General features: G+C 42.5%; 1 long non-coding RNA gene across 5 annotated transcripts in view; it reads left to right on the plus strand.

The window, feature by feature from the left end:
* Positions 1–1,426: 1,426 nt before the first annotated feature.
* LOC147032659 (uncharacterized) overlaps positions 1,427–14,706 on the plus strand; it is a 122,518-nt gene continuing 109,238 nt past the window's right edge. For all 5 annotated transcript variants that reach the window (XR_015055278.1, XR_015055277.1, XR_015055281.1 and 2 more), the window contains exon 1: positions 1,427–2,212. This is a non-coding gene — a long non-coding RNA (uncharacterized LOC147032659). The remainder of the gene's footprint in view (positions 2,213–14,706) is intronic.

A 14,706-nucleotide genomic window follows, 5' to 3' on the forward strand; every position in this document is an offset into this window, starting at 1 on the left:
GTCATGGCATGGTTGAGCAGGCCAAAAAAACATGGCGGCTTCAGATACCCAGCGAGGTTTCCCTGGCAACGCCTTAAGACCCGAGAGAGCGAGGTGGCCGAGGATCGCCTGATAAAGGAAATAATTAAATATGGCCGCTAATTATCTTCAAAAGGGGTGATTTAATTAACCCAAGCACCCAGTTTTCAGTCTTGTACTTCCTTGTAGATTTCTTAGTATGCATGCAACTTTTCAGGCTGCTTGGTTTTATGGTTTTGGAGTTATGGAGGAGACATACTGACACACACACACACACACACACACACACACACACTCACACTTATGAGTGTAGACGAAGGGAAAAGCCCATTAAAATGATGGGTGCACAAAATTAACACATCACAGTTAGAGGATTAAAATACACACAAAGTTATGGATAATGTCCAATGAATTATTTGCTCTTCGGGAATGGGAGACGGGAATGGGTCAAGACGGAATTCCAAACATGAAGGGGTCAAAATGGTAGGTGGGATTTCTTTCATGTGCTTGAGGCGTTAATGTGAAATGTACAAACATACGTTGTATATTTAAGCACATCCTCGATTGCTCCCAAAATAACAATTAAAAAAAATAAACAGGGCGGTGTAAAGGCACAGAACACTGGCTTAATTGCTCGATGCCTTGGAAAAAAAACAATTTGGGTTACGTATTAAACAAAAACATGGTTATTGTTTATATGCATATATAATACATCATGTTTATTATATAGGTTGGGTAGATTCCAATTCCACTGGACCATGAAGGAATGATCCTTTAGGCCGAAAGGCTTGAAGCCTGTGGCCTACACAAACATTATGCCTCAGAACACCTGTGATGCCAATTGGCTGCAACCGATTGACATATTATGACGATCCTTTTAACAGTCGCTTTTGGCCTTTTTCACACTGAAGAGAAAAGTTATAGAGAAGGCATAGCGATTGTGAATATAGCACTGCTGAATATGTCTTGGATCGAATGGAGCAGAAAAATGGCGGACGTATAATTTACTTTTTCAAGGGTGGAGTCAGATTCCAATAGTGGGTGGAGATGGGTCAACTGTCCAAGGAAAGGTTGCAATTAAACATACATACAGATTTTGAGGTTTGACTAATTATCTATCTATAATTCCAGCAATCTCTGTGTCTGTCTGTGTCTGTGTGTGTGTGTCTGTGACCGCTGTTTCTCGACAACCACTGGTCCGATCTAGTTGAAACTTGCCAGGTATATTGCTGGGGACCTGAGGATGTGCCTTTTCAAGGTTTGATATTAATCGGACAAGTGCTTCCCAAGTTATGGCCATTTATTTACCAACCAATGACAAGACACGTTGCTGCGTAGGCGTGGCCTGTTGAGATCCTGTTCTAGGCGGTGTAGTTGTCGTTGTGAAGGTAATGTTGAGGTATAATGTTGAGGTAATATTAATTTTTTTAGATGAGATCCTGTTCTAGGCGGTGTAGTTGTTGTTGTGAAGGTAATGTTGAGGTATAATGTTGAGGTAATATAATTTTTTTTTAGATGAGATCCTCTTCTAGGCGGTGTAGTTGTCGTTGTGAAGGTAATGTTGAGGTATAATGTTGAGGTAATATTAATTTTTTTTACATGAGATCCTGTTCTAGGCGGTGTAGTTGTCGTTGTGAAGGTAATGTTGAGGTATAATGTTGAGGTAATATTAATTTTTTTTAGATGAGATCCTGTTCTAGGTGGTGTAGTTGTCGTTGTGAAGGTAATGTTGAGGTATAATGTTGAGGTAATATTAATTTTTTTAGATGAGATCCTGTTCTAGGCGGTGTAGTTGTCGTTGTGAAGGTAATGTTGAGGTAATATTAATTTTTTTAGATCAGATCCTGTTCTCGGCGGTGTAGTTGTCGTTGTGAAGGTAGTGTTGAGGTAATTTTTTTTTTCAGATGAGATCCTGTTCTAGGCGGTGTAGTTGTTGTGAAGGTAATGTTCACGGACTTCTTATAATAACCTGGACCAGCAATGCCATCTACTCGCAGCAGTGAGAACTGAAGTCACCGGAAATGGCTCAGCGGCCATGTTGCGTTGCCACTCGCAAGTCACGCGCAATTCAAAAAACCTGTAGATGCATTTAGAGTTTTAACTATTTTGAACCGGTAAACGTAAAAATGTCACAGTGCGTGGCGTTCGGATGCAATAATAAGTCTGGGAAGAGCTCCACATGCACCTTTCATCGGTAAGAATGTGATTATTGATGCTTTTTTTCCTTCTTTCAATCGTCAATCTATTTTTGGAGTATTATTTTAAGAAGTTACAATTTAAACGCTAAACGCCAGTATAACAATCTAAATGATGGCAAAGTACAGTCGATAATTTGAAAGAAAATGTAAAAAAAAAACGATATTATCCAGGAATATGCCGGAAATGAGTTTTCCAGGTGTCTGGAATTCAATTTTTTCTCATACAGCACATCTGTGAGTGCTATACAAAGATTCGTCTCCACCATGTTGTTCGAACCATGAACACTGGATTGAAAGATAAACCCATCAGGAAAAAAATTCAGCAAACTGATCCTATTTGCACATCAATAGTTTACTTACCATTTGCAATGAAGTGTTTCTCCGAAGTTTCGACATATCTTATGTTTCAACCGACTGCGATTATAATAGTTGATCGTCATCTTCTATAGGTCAATGCATATTAAACCAGTTTCACTAGTGTGTGGATTATAGATCATGTTTATTAAGGTTGTCCAATGTCTGTTCAATGTTTTCATGATTGATCAATATATTATAGGCCATACAGGGTAGTTTTAAGCTACCCACTATGGCCTATAATATTGTTACGGCTGTGGAAATTCGCAATACACCATAAAGGGTCCTCAGATCAGTTATGACGATAAGTATGTGTGTAGTTAGATTTCCCCACCGTTGTTTAGAGGGAATTTCCGTGTTCACAGGGCTGCGATCCTTTGAGTTGGCCCTTTTTCTTTTCTCTATCATTATTTTGGACCAATCATCCCCCAACAACCAAATCGCCACCACCATCACTCACAAGCAACTACAACTCAAACACCACCACCTTCGCCTCTTTACCTCCACAACTCCACCCCACAAACGTCGCTTCACCGCCATTCTCAAACGATGCCCGCCAACAACCAAACTCCCACCACCTCCGCCTTTCTACCACACGCCGGGCCCTGGGTTGTGAATGCGTTCCTTTTGCCTCAAGAATCGGATCAGGAATGCTTCACGCCCCCTTTTCATCCATCCAATGGCTGAGCATCGGGTGGCATAGCCCCGCCTCCGAACCCGCTGTGATCCAGAAATTTACATAGACGCCCCTCCCTCGGGCTATATAAGCGCGAGCTCGCGGAAGAAAAAAAAGGTGCAGTATGTCGGCAGAGAACCAAGTGGGAGCAGTGGAGTGGCAGCGGCGGAGTGTCGGCAGAAGAAGTCAAGTCTGCAGTGTCGGCAGGGCAGTCGAGTCGGGAGACGGAGCTCGAAGCCGACGGGAAAGGCAGATGGGGAGCGCCGGAGAGAGCTCGCCAACCACGCCAGGGGCACGAACCCAGGCACAGCTACGCTGACATCGCAGCTTGCCCGCCATCGCGCCACGAGGGCGTGGGTAGGACCCTTCGATATCGTGGACCTGGCCACTCCTCCAGGTTCCACACACATTAGGCCCACGGGCCCAGTCTGACTCCCTTGCCTTTGAGGGGGTCTTTCCTTTGCTTTTGTGTGAATGCGTGTTGTGGCACCGTGTCTTGTAAAGTAGAAACTGTTTAAGTGCATGTAAATAAACATTGCTTTATTTGGTTGTAATTCTTACTTTCATTGCTTTGCTTGTAAATTGCATTCCTACTGTATGGCTGTGAATACGTGCTTGCCTTGTCTGAGTGTGGACTAAATGTACTTGTCGAACTGTTCCCCATTTCGTTGTGTCCTTTCCTTTGTTTGAAAGTTCCATCTTCCGTCACGGAAGGAATTGGTAGAAGGGTGTAAGCACCCGGTAAATAATCACGTCCGTCTGGGCCGGCGATAACACCGCTCGGTTATCACTGAAGCACAGAACGGACTGCTTAAGCAGTTCGTGTCCTAGGCCGGCCAGCGGCGAGGTACGATCGCCCGGTTAACTTCCTGTGCAGGTACTTGTCCTAGGTAGGTCGAGTTTGGCGAACAACCCTATCCTGCGTGGGTGGCCGATTGGCACGATTGTGGTGGGGTCGAAAGACCCATCCGTGACTAGCTCCTGGCGATAGTTCCAAGGAGGGTCACGACTGAATTGTCCGTTCCGGTGGGCGACGCGGTCGCGATTCGAGTTACGTGGCTGATCGCACGCCGGGCGGACCGAAATTCGTAACAATATATTGATCAATCATGGAATCATTAATGAGACTGGTACTGGTTCAATATGCTTCGACCTACTTCAGAAAGTTACCCTCTATAATATACACATATTAATAGGAGGCCATAGGTTAGTCTATAGATTATAGATCATATTTATTAAGGTTGTCCCATGTCTGTTCAATGTTTTGATGATTGGTCAATATATTATTAATTATAGGCCATAAGGCCTATTATTATAGGGGGTAGCTGAAAGCTACCGCCTTATGGCCTATAATAATACAAATATTATAGGCCATAGGGGGTTAGCTATATACATTACATTGATTATCATCAGATCATATGACATATGATATGATAATCATTCATAAGAATTGTGACACCTCGTACTCACTCACCTTATTGATTCGTGCTGCAGAGCTTATATTAGCTTGGTAGTGATAATGGGCGGCGGAGACTGTTGATAGTGAAATGAAAATCCTGTTCTTCTTATTAAGCTGTACAAAAATGTTGTTTCCAGCGAGAAATTTGGCACAGATTAATATATTCAATCTCTGAATTCAGATTGGCAACGCAACATGGCGACTTCAGTCGACCTCTGACTTCAGTCGACAGAGGCCGTTGCTGGTCCAGGTTATTATAAGAAGTCCGTGGTAATGTTGAGGTAATATTTATTTTTTTAGATGAGATCCTGTTCTAGGCGGTGTAGTTGTCGTTGTGAAGGTAATGTTGAGGTAATATTTATTTTTTCAGATGAGATCCTGTTCTAGGCAGTGTAGTTATCGTTGTGAAGGTAATGTTGAGGTAATATTAATTTTTTTTAGATGAGATCCTGTTCTAGGCGGTGTAGTTGTTGTTGTGAAGGTAATGTTGAGGTAATATTATTTTTTTTAGATGAGATCCTGTTCTAGGCGGTGTAGTTGTCGTTGTCGTTGTGAAGGTAATGTTGAGGATTTTTTTTTTCAGATGAGATCCTGTTCTTGGCGGTGTAGTTGTCGTTGTGAAGGTAATGTTGAGGTAATATTATTTTTTTTTCGATGAGATCCTGTTCTAGGCGGTGTAGTTGTCGTTGTGAAGGTAATGTTGAGGTAATATTTATTTTTTCAGATGAGATCCTGTTCTAGGCGGTGTAGTTATCGTTGTGAAGGTAATGTTGAGGTAATATTAATTTTTTTTAGATGAGATCCTGTTCTAGGCGGTGTAGTTGTCGTTGTGAAGGTAATGTTGAGGTAATATTAATTTTTTTTAGATGAGATCCTGTTCTAGGCGGTGTAGTTGTCGTTGTGAAGGTAATGTTGAGGTAATATTAAATTTTTTTAGATGAGATCCTGTTCTAGGCGGTGTAGTTGTCGTTGTGAAGGTAATGTTGAGGATTTTTTTTTCAGATGAGATCCTGTTCTTGGCGGTGTAGTTGTTGTGAAGGCAATGTTGAAGTGATATTTATTTTTTCAGATGAGATCCTGTTCTAGGCGGTGTAGTTGTTGTTGTGAAGGTAATGTTGAGGATTTTTTTTTTTTAGATGAGATCCGGTTCTAGGCGGTGTAGTTGTCGGGAAGGTAATGTTGAGGTCATATTAATTTTTTTTAGATGAGATGCTGTTCTAGGCGGTGTAGTTGTCGTTGTGAAGGTAATGTTGAGGTAATATTAATTTTTTCAGATGAGATCCCGTTCTTGGCGGTGTAGTTGTGAATGTAATGTTGAGGTAATATTTATTTTTTTCAGATGAGATGCTGTTCGAGGCGGTGTAGTTGTTGTTGTGAAGGTAATGTTGAGGTTATAGAAATGCACAAATGATTAATTTGATCTATAGTATACCCAATCACACCTTTATAACAAAAAAATTAACAACAAAACTCGAGAGTAAATACTCTCGCAGTTTTAAGTCCACCTAATTTTATAATAAAGATATCTCCCGCATCATCAAAAAACAATTTTTAATCGTGATTTACATTATTCGATCGCTGATCCCGAATCCAGGCCGAAGTACCTGGAAATTGCAGCATCAAGTGTAAGAAGAATTCTACGTTCGCTTCTTGGCTTTGCCTATTCCATATTATTAATTAATATGTGTTTTGTTACAATGTTGTTATCATTCCTTTTGTTATTTGTTTTGTAATTAGAATGCCATGCCTTGGAAGGACCTTCTAAGCTGCTGCATATGTTGTACCTTAACATGACGTGTGCTTAAAACATGGGAATTCTTCAGGATTATTTGTAGTTAATTAGCCTAATCAACTCAGGAGATCATTGTGATCATTTCAGTATGTCACTCTCCATCAGAAAGCTCCAGTAGAACTCCACACAAAAAAAATCACACACACACACCTCATCAATTTATTATAGAAGAAGATGCAGCTGATGGGTGCTTGGCTGCAACATTTTCCGGAAGTTTCTATGCAGGGGATTTTTTGTGGCCGCTATAGACAGTTGGCCATTCTGTCGAGGTGGCCGTTCGGACAGGCAATTGACTGTAGTTTGTCCTGCTATAAAGAAGGAAGAACTAATGTTGTTGGTGGCGATCTCCGTCAGCAGACAGGTGAAGCAATTATGGATGAAACCAACAAAATCACGGGGCGGGGCCAAAAAATGAGACTCCTCTTGCACCTTGGTGCCATGTTCTGATCATAGCTACCAAGTTTGGTGAATTTCTGTCCAACCGTTTCAGAGGAGATAGCTTGTTGGAAAGACAGACGGAGCAGATTACAATATCTCCCCGTTTTTTTTCATAAAGCGTGGGGATAACAAAAGTTTCTTTTATGACAATGCATTTTGATGTTTGATCCAAGGTGCAGGTGTTTGTTGCATGACCATGCCTGTTGCCCTTGGAGCCAAAGCATATTTGTATTAGTTTCACAAGCATTGCATGACCATGCACTTTTTAGGTTTTGGGGCTGAAGTCAGCATGTTTAGCTTTGTTGTAATATTTCGTTTTTTGTGTTTTAAAATTATATTATAGATCAAAAATGTTTCTCAACAGAGAAACGGCAATTGTTTCTTGTAGGACCATGTGTTTTGGCCTCTGGGCCGAAATGCGTGTGTAATTAGTTTGACGAGGTATGATTCGACCGTGGGGACGAGGGAGCGATAAAGTGAGATAAATGCTCCATGAAAAATGGGTTGAGAAAGGGGAAAACTGCAAATAATTGGAGTTTTGGAAGCGTGGGGAGGAAAAGGAAGAGTATAGACTGGGAGTACATCATGTTAAAGAGAAACAGGAAGATGTACAAGGCAAGCAGATAGTCAAGGATGTGGTTGGGGGTGGAGGAGAGAATGTGAGGAATGGTACCTCCATTTTTAGGCCCATTGGCCTCGAGTTCGTCTCCCTGTCATTTTTCACTTAATTTTGACAGGTGGCAGTGGTGAGGAAGTAGTTCAAAATGTCATCAAACCATAACAGTGAAACTTATTTCAGACTCACATAAAATCAAATGCAAAACTGCATTATTTTAATCTCTGTGTTTTGAACTTATTACTGCTCAATGCTTCCTGGTTTGTAAGTACAAGTTGCACACTTATTGTGATTGCCAATGTGGCCTGAAGTGTTTTGCAAAATCCATCCTTCTTCCAACCCACAACCCAAAAAGGTTTTATTTTCAAACTCCAATTTTTTGAACAAGCATTTCCTTTGCATTTTAAACCATTCTGGCTGGAACAATTGAACATCTCTAATGTATGACTCGATGTATGGAGATTTACATGTATACTCCTGTATAATACAGGGTTTCTCTATAACAGCCGATGTTATGCCTTGTGTATTCTCCTGATTTCCATTCTGGAAGAATTTCCCACTTGTCTTTGTTCCTTATGCCTCAATTTTTGTTGTTGACCTACGTTCTTCCATTCCTCCATCCATTTGTTTCTATTTACTGTACCTTATTGCCCTTTTATCAGCACTCTTTTGCTTTTGTGTTATTCCAACTTTGTGCTTTTTGTGTTGTTGTTTTGCTCTGTTCCAATGTTTAGGCTTTTTTTCAGTGGATTAGGATGAGTGCAGCTCTAATGTTTTGAATAATGAGGTGTTTGACCTGACTACCATTTCAAACGATGATGAGGTCTGCAGTGAGCCGGAGGGTACAAAATTCTTGAATAATATATTTTTAAACCCCCTTGACACTTACTTGATTTTGGATTCTGTGGATAACATGAACACATTCCAGGATTATGCTTTGGTGTAGGTTGCACATTATTTGAAGTAGATTTTTGCCTCTCTGCATGTAAATGCAATGAAAAATAGGTGATTGTTTGCACTTTACAATATTTTTTGGATACAGAGTTAAGGCTCATGGAAGAGCTGAAACACAGAACAGATCAGTATTCAACATAATAAAAAGAACAGCAGAAAGAGAGCGGGGAAATGCCAACAGCACGGCCAAGGGAGAAAACAAACAGAGACAGACGGCAAGGGATGTGCAGGTAAGGATGAGTGGTAGGGGGAATGTCAGGGGTGAACAAGATGGATGCAGAAGAAAAAATATATGTAGCTAAGATCATGGTTTTGGGGGGGGGTAATGATCTGAGATGGTGGTGAACAGCTGTCTTGAAGACTTGGAGGAAAGAATGAGATTGACGAAAATGTGGAAGTTGGTTGCACGGGTGGAGAAAATAACAAACAACGAGTATCCGGATCTGGATATTCACCAAAATCTCAGCAATTCATCATTGTCACACACCCAACCTGTCCACCAAGTTTCATCTGAATCTGTCCAAAATTTGAAATATCCTGCTCAGAGACAAAGACAAACAAACATGAATGAAAACATTACCTCTGTCCAACTTAAGTGGCGAAGGTAACTACAACGGCACTCAGGAGAATGCATACCTCCACCAGGCTGAACAGTTTATGTTTCTATCCAACTAATCAGCCAGATCTGCATCCAGAGCTTGAGCAAAATCGAATGAATTCATCCATGTCACATACCCAACCTGTCCACCAAGTTTTGTCTGAATCTGTCCATAACTTTTTGAGATATCCTGCTCACAAGCAAACAAACAAACGGACAGACAGGCAAACAAGGGTGAAAACATAACCTCCGTCAACCTTTGGTGGTGGAGGAAACAAATGAATGGAGGAAAAATGATTAGCTCATAGCCACAGCTTCATCGATGAAGATTCCAATGATTTTGAAAGCCTTGGTTTCCACGGCGTCAAGCGAAGCAAGGTGGCAGGGGCACGAACCCAGAGAGGAGAACAGTGTTCCATCAAGCTGCGGATGAAGGTCTTGTGGGTAGATAAGAGTTCAGGTGTGCCAAGGAAGTTGTGCATTATTTTTGGTAAGTCTGGAAAGGTGATACATATTGGTTGAAAATTAGGCATTCTTCACTCACAATGTCACACATGATTAATCTGGGACTCAATAATACTGTAGACCCAAAACAAAACATTAAACTATATCGTGACATCATTAAGAATTCCTGGCCAAGAACGTATTTAAGATGCAATCTTCAGCTGGGTAAGTCATAGCGAATTGCCTTGGACATCATGTCTAAAGAAAGAAACCTTCAAGTCAGAGTGTGATACAGTCTTGAGAAGCTAAGGAAAACAATTAAGAACGAGAGAGTTTATAGAACACCTTACCCCGCACTGTCTTGAGAAAGAAGAACAAAGGCGGGGTCTTCGAGCAGCAAATTCAATTGGTCGAGATGTTGTAAAATGCTGTAATGTTTTTTCCAAGTACTGCTAAACAAAAGGTTTTTGAAACTGCCATTAAGGAGATTTGTGTTCCATAGTGTTCAAGTGTACAAGTCAATTGAAATGAAGCAAGTAATAAAAACATTGTGTGTGTGCATGCGTGCGTGCGTGCGTGCGTGTGTGCACGCGCGCACACACAACAAGCCATCAAGATAGGGAAATCACAACAATGGTAGGGAACAGGGACATGAGAAGATCTGTGGAAGAGAGAGGGGTGGAGCTAGGTACATGGGATTAACTAGATGGATACTACAGGGACTTTCAGGAAAGAAAACAGGAAATTTGAAGGATGTGGGTTTGGGATGGATTAACTTCATCAGTTCTTCAACAAACCTATATTATGGGATTGTGGAGAACACAAATGAATAAAATGTACAATTTATTTTAGTTGTCGTTTTCGTCGAGATTAGTTTAAATACAAACCGGACGTGGACGTGCTTTACATTTTGAGATGCTTTCTGGTTTGAAAATGTTTTTATTACTTGTTTCTTTAATTTTTTTTAGGAATGTGTTTGCATGCTGGAAAGTTTCATTGTTATTGCACGGAATTTTTTTTCTTTTCTTAGGATTTGTGTTGTATTAAACAAGTCCTCCGCCCCCCATTTTTTTTGGGGGGGGGGGTGGAATGATATTGTCAGGTCAGGCCAGATCAGATTTGCGACTTGCTCCAGGTATCATGTAAACCTGTACGAACCTGTTTCATGGTCGGGTTGTTGGTGAATAAAGGTTTCCGCCACCAGGTTTTTTGGTGTGGAAGGTGTTTGAATATGGTCACCCAGCAGGATTAAGAAACAAACATTTGATGGTCGCTGGAGGATGATCCAAAACTGCAGGGTCTACTGGAGTGCTCAGTTCCTCAATACCGACCACAGGCTTATTGTCGCATCTCTGAAGTTGCAGCTTAAATCCAAAAAACTGATCAATCTGATGTCTGAACGATATTCTGGTACTGAGAGTGCTGTGAGATGTGGTGGTACCATATCTGACTTATTTCCAGTTGTTATTGGAGTTTGTCAGGGGTGTGCACTGGCCCCCACACTTTTTAGCACTTGTAAGGACTGGATTCTGGGGAGGATGTCGGGGAGATCAAGCTGCAGTGCATCGTTTGGGAATGTCGAGATCGCAGACGATGCAGTCATCTTTGCGGAGACTCCAGATATCCTTTTGGGGGCCCTCACAGTGCTAGTTATATGCCTGGTGATGGCTTAATGGTTAGGGTGGTGGGCTTGGGATCCTAGGATCCTGAGTTCACATCTCACTCAGCTGTTGAATTAACACCAGCTGGGGTTGATTCTGCCTGTCATCCTTCCGAGGTCAGCAAAATGAGTGTCAGCTTGCTGGTATCCAGTGTCAGAGCAGCGATCCATCCAGGATTGTGCTCAATAACCAAGGAGACTGCTGAAGCAGCACCAACGCTCCGCACAGAGTATGGTCCCAATAGTTGGATGGATGGTGCTGAATGAGTTGTCTGAGCTGCTGGGATTACAGGTTTCCTTGGCCAAAATTAAGACTCAGGCTTTCAGTGACGTCTTGGATGCTGACATCTTGTCTGTGCCTGTTTGTGGCGAGGTTATTGAGGTCACTAAGAGATTCACTTACCTTGGCAGTGATATTCATCTCTGCTGGCTGTGAGCCAGAGGTCAAGAGATGTCTGCGTCAGGCCTGGGGAGTCATGGATTCACTGGTTCATGGGCTGTGGCGCTGTCTGTCCCAGTGCAAGACGACGAAAGTCTGTCTTCAGGTCCTTGGTGGTTCCAGTCTTACTCTCCGGATGTGAGACTTAGACTCTGACCAGGGATTTGAGTCAGCAACTTAATTCCTCCGGTACAAGGTCTCTTCGGAGAATACTTGTCTGTTGCTGGTCTGACTTTGTGTCCAACAAGCGGTTGCTGAGAGAGCCCCAAATGAGATTTCTTACCTGCATAGTCCGTGAGCGTCAGCTGAGGCTGTATGGACATGTGGCTCGTTTTCCTGATGCTGTTCCCGTTCACCAGATTCTCTCACCGAGGGAGCCTCGTGAGTGAAGGAGGCCAATGGGCTGACCACATGCCTCGTGGTAGCAGCAGGTTGATCAGCATCTCAAGGAGAATGGGATGGTCCAGGCATCTGCCTGGGGGATGGCCAGATGGATGCCCCTGGAGTACCGGTGTAAAGTGGACACAGCGATGCGCTGCTCCGGCACATGCTCCCATAACTGACCTTCTGTGGAGCCATTTAGAGTAGCGGATACGAGGATGTTGACATTCCTGAAACTCGTCGACACGACGAATGGGAATTCGTGTGCTTTTTGCTTGCAATTCATTTTCATTTTTATTCATGAGTCACTCAACATGTCAATAGTGTATTTAATAGATTTTCATTGTACATCACCAAGACAATTGAGTGAGATAAATTTTGGTTGTTTGGTCTCCTTGCCATCTTAAAGCAATAACCATTTTTTTCTTCGCCAACCATGGGAGAGACGTTATGGAAGAGTAATCTTTGTAATGTAACCAAGTTTGAATGTAAAATATATATTATGTTCCATGCATGTTTTGCCTCATGCATATTTATGCTCCACCCATGTGTCGCATCATCTTCGCTGAAAGTGGTCGAGAGTGACTTCTCCGGTCTGGTTGGATGTGTGCATGTATCTGGAAAAGGCACGGTTTTTTACCGACGCATTTGTAGTATTTTAAGTTAAAGAAAAGGTGAATTGAAACTGCAAGTGTTGGTTGAACTGCCTGGAGCATTGTTTTTCAAGAATCGGGACACGTATGATGTTCCAGGATAATCAGCAACCGAACTTTATTTGTACACACGTCATCGCGTTTTAGTGTGTGAGTTTGATTTATTTTGTTCTGGTTTAAGCGTCCTCATCGCCTGGTTTAAACACCATCATTGTTACCAGCACATTGAAAGGAATAATCAGCACAAGTACCAACTGCCGGGAACCGGCGATGTTGTATAGAAACACCATGACGTTGTAAGAAAAGTAATCCCCTAAAGCCTAATGGTTAACGACTTGTTGGAAGTGACGTAGAATAACTTGCCGTATGCGGTATATACACTATATGGCCAAAAGTATGCGGACACCCCTTCTAATTCGTGAATTTGGCGATTTCAGCCACACCCATTGCTGACAGGTGTATAAAATCAAGCACACAGCCATGCAATCTCCATAGACAAATATTGGCAGTAGAATGGGCCGTACTGAAGAACTCAGTGACTCAACGTGGCACCGTCATAGGATGCCACCTTTCCAACAAGTCAGTTCATCAAATTTCTGCCCTGCACGAGCTGCCCCGGTCAACTGTAAGTGTTGTTATTGTGAATGGGAAATGTGTAGGAGCAAAAACAGCTCAGCCGCGAAGTGGTAGAGACCACACAAGCTCACAGAACGGACCGCTGAGTGCGTAGCACAGAAAACTCATCTGTTGTTGGTTGCAACATTCATGACCAAGTTCCAAATTGACTCGGAAGCAACATCAGCACAAGCACTGTTCATCGAGAGCTTCAGAAAATTAGTTTCCATGGCCGAGCAGCCACACACATGCCTAAGCTCACCACGCGCAATGCGAAGCATCGGCTGGAGGGGTGTAAAGTTCACCGCCATTGGACTCTAGAGCAGTGGAAACACTTTCTCTGGAGTCATGAATCACGCTTCACCATTTGGCAGTCTGACGCATGAATATGGGTTTGGCGGATGCCAGGAGAATGCTACCTGCCCGATTGCATCATGCCAACTGTAAAGTTTGGGGGAGGAGGAATAATGATGGTCTGGGGCTGTTTTTCATGGTTTGGACTAGGCCCTTTAGTTTCAGTGAAGGGAAATTTTAATGTTACAGCATGCAATGACATTCTAGACTATTCTGTGCTTCCAACTTTGTGGCAACAGTTTGGGGAAGGCCCTTTCCTGTTTCAGAATGACAATGCCCCCACGCACAAAGTGAGGTCCTTACAGAAATGGTTTGTCGAGATCGGTGTGAAAGAACTTGACTGGCCTGCACAGAACCCTGACCTCAACCCCATCGAACACCTTTGGGATGGATTGGAAGGCAGAGTGTGAGCCAGACATAATCGCCCAACATCAGTGCCAGACCTTACTAATGCTCTTGTGGCTGAATGGAAGCAAATCCCCGCAGCAATGTTCCAACATCTCGTGGAAAGCCTTTCCAGAAGAGTGGAGCCTTCTATAGCAGCAAAGGGGGGACCAATTAGGATCCTGAGTTCAAATCCCACTTGGCTGTTGAATTGATACCAGGTGGGGTTGACTGCTTGTCATCCTTCCGAGGTCGGCAAAATGAGTGCCAGCTTGCTGGTATCCTGTGTCGGAGTGGCGACCCATCCAGGATTGTACCCAATAGCCAAGGAGACTGCTGAAGCAGCACAGTGTGTGGTGCCAATGGATGTATGGATGGATGGATGGATGGATGGGGGACCAACTTCATATGAATGCTCATGATTTTGGAATAAGAAGTTGGCTGAGCAGGTGTCCACATACTTTTGGGCATGTAGTGTATATGATAAGACAGGGTGTATGAATAAAAGGTTAACCGCTTCAAATGACCTTTGTACTTTTAATCATTACCTTAATTTTTTGTTTTGCAGGAGTGATAAATGATCTTTGGAGAATTTGTTCAAGTATAACCAAAGTATTCCATGGAGCCAACATTATGAAGTGGTATTTTGAGACCAAATCAATTGCTTCCGTCC

This window comes from Eptatretus burgeri, chromosome 2, assembly GCF_056783735.1.
Source record: "Eptatretus burgeri isolate ZD-2024b chromosome 2, Ebu_testis_v1, whole genome shotgun sequence".
NCBI classification, from domain to species: domain Eukaryota; kingdom Metazoa; phylum Chordata; class Myxini; order Myxiniformes; family Myxinidae; genus Eptatretus; species Eptatretus burgeri.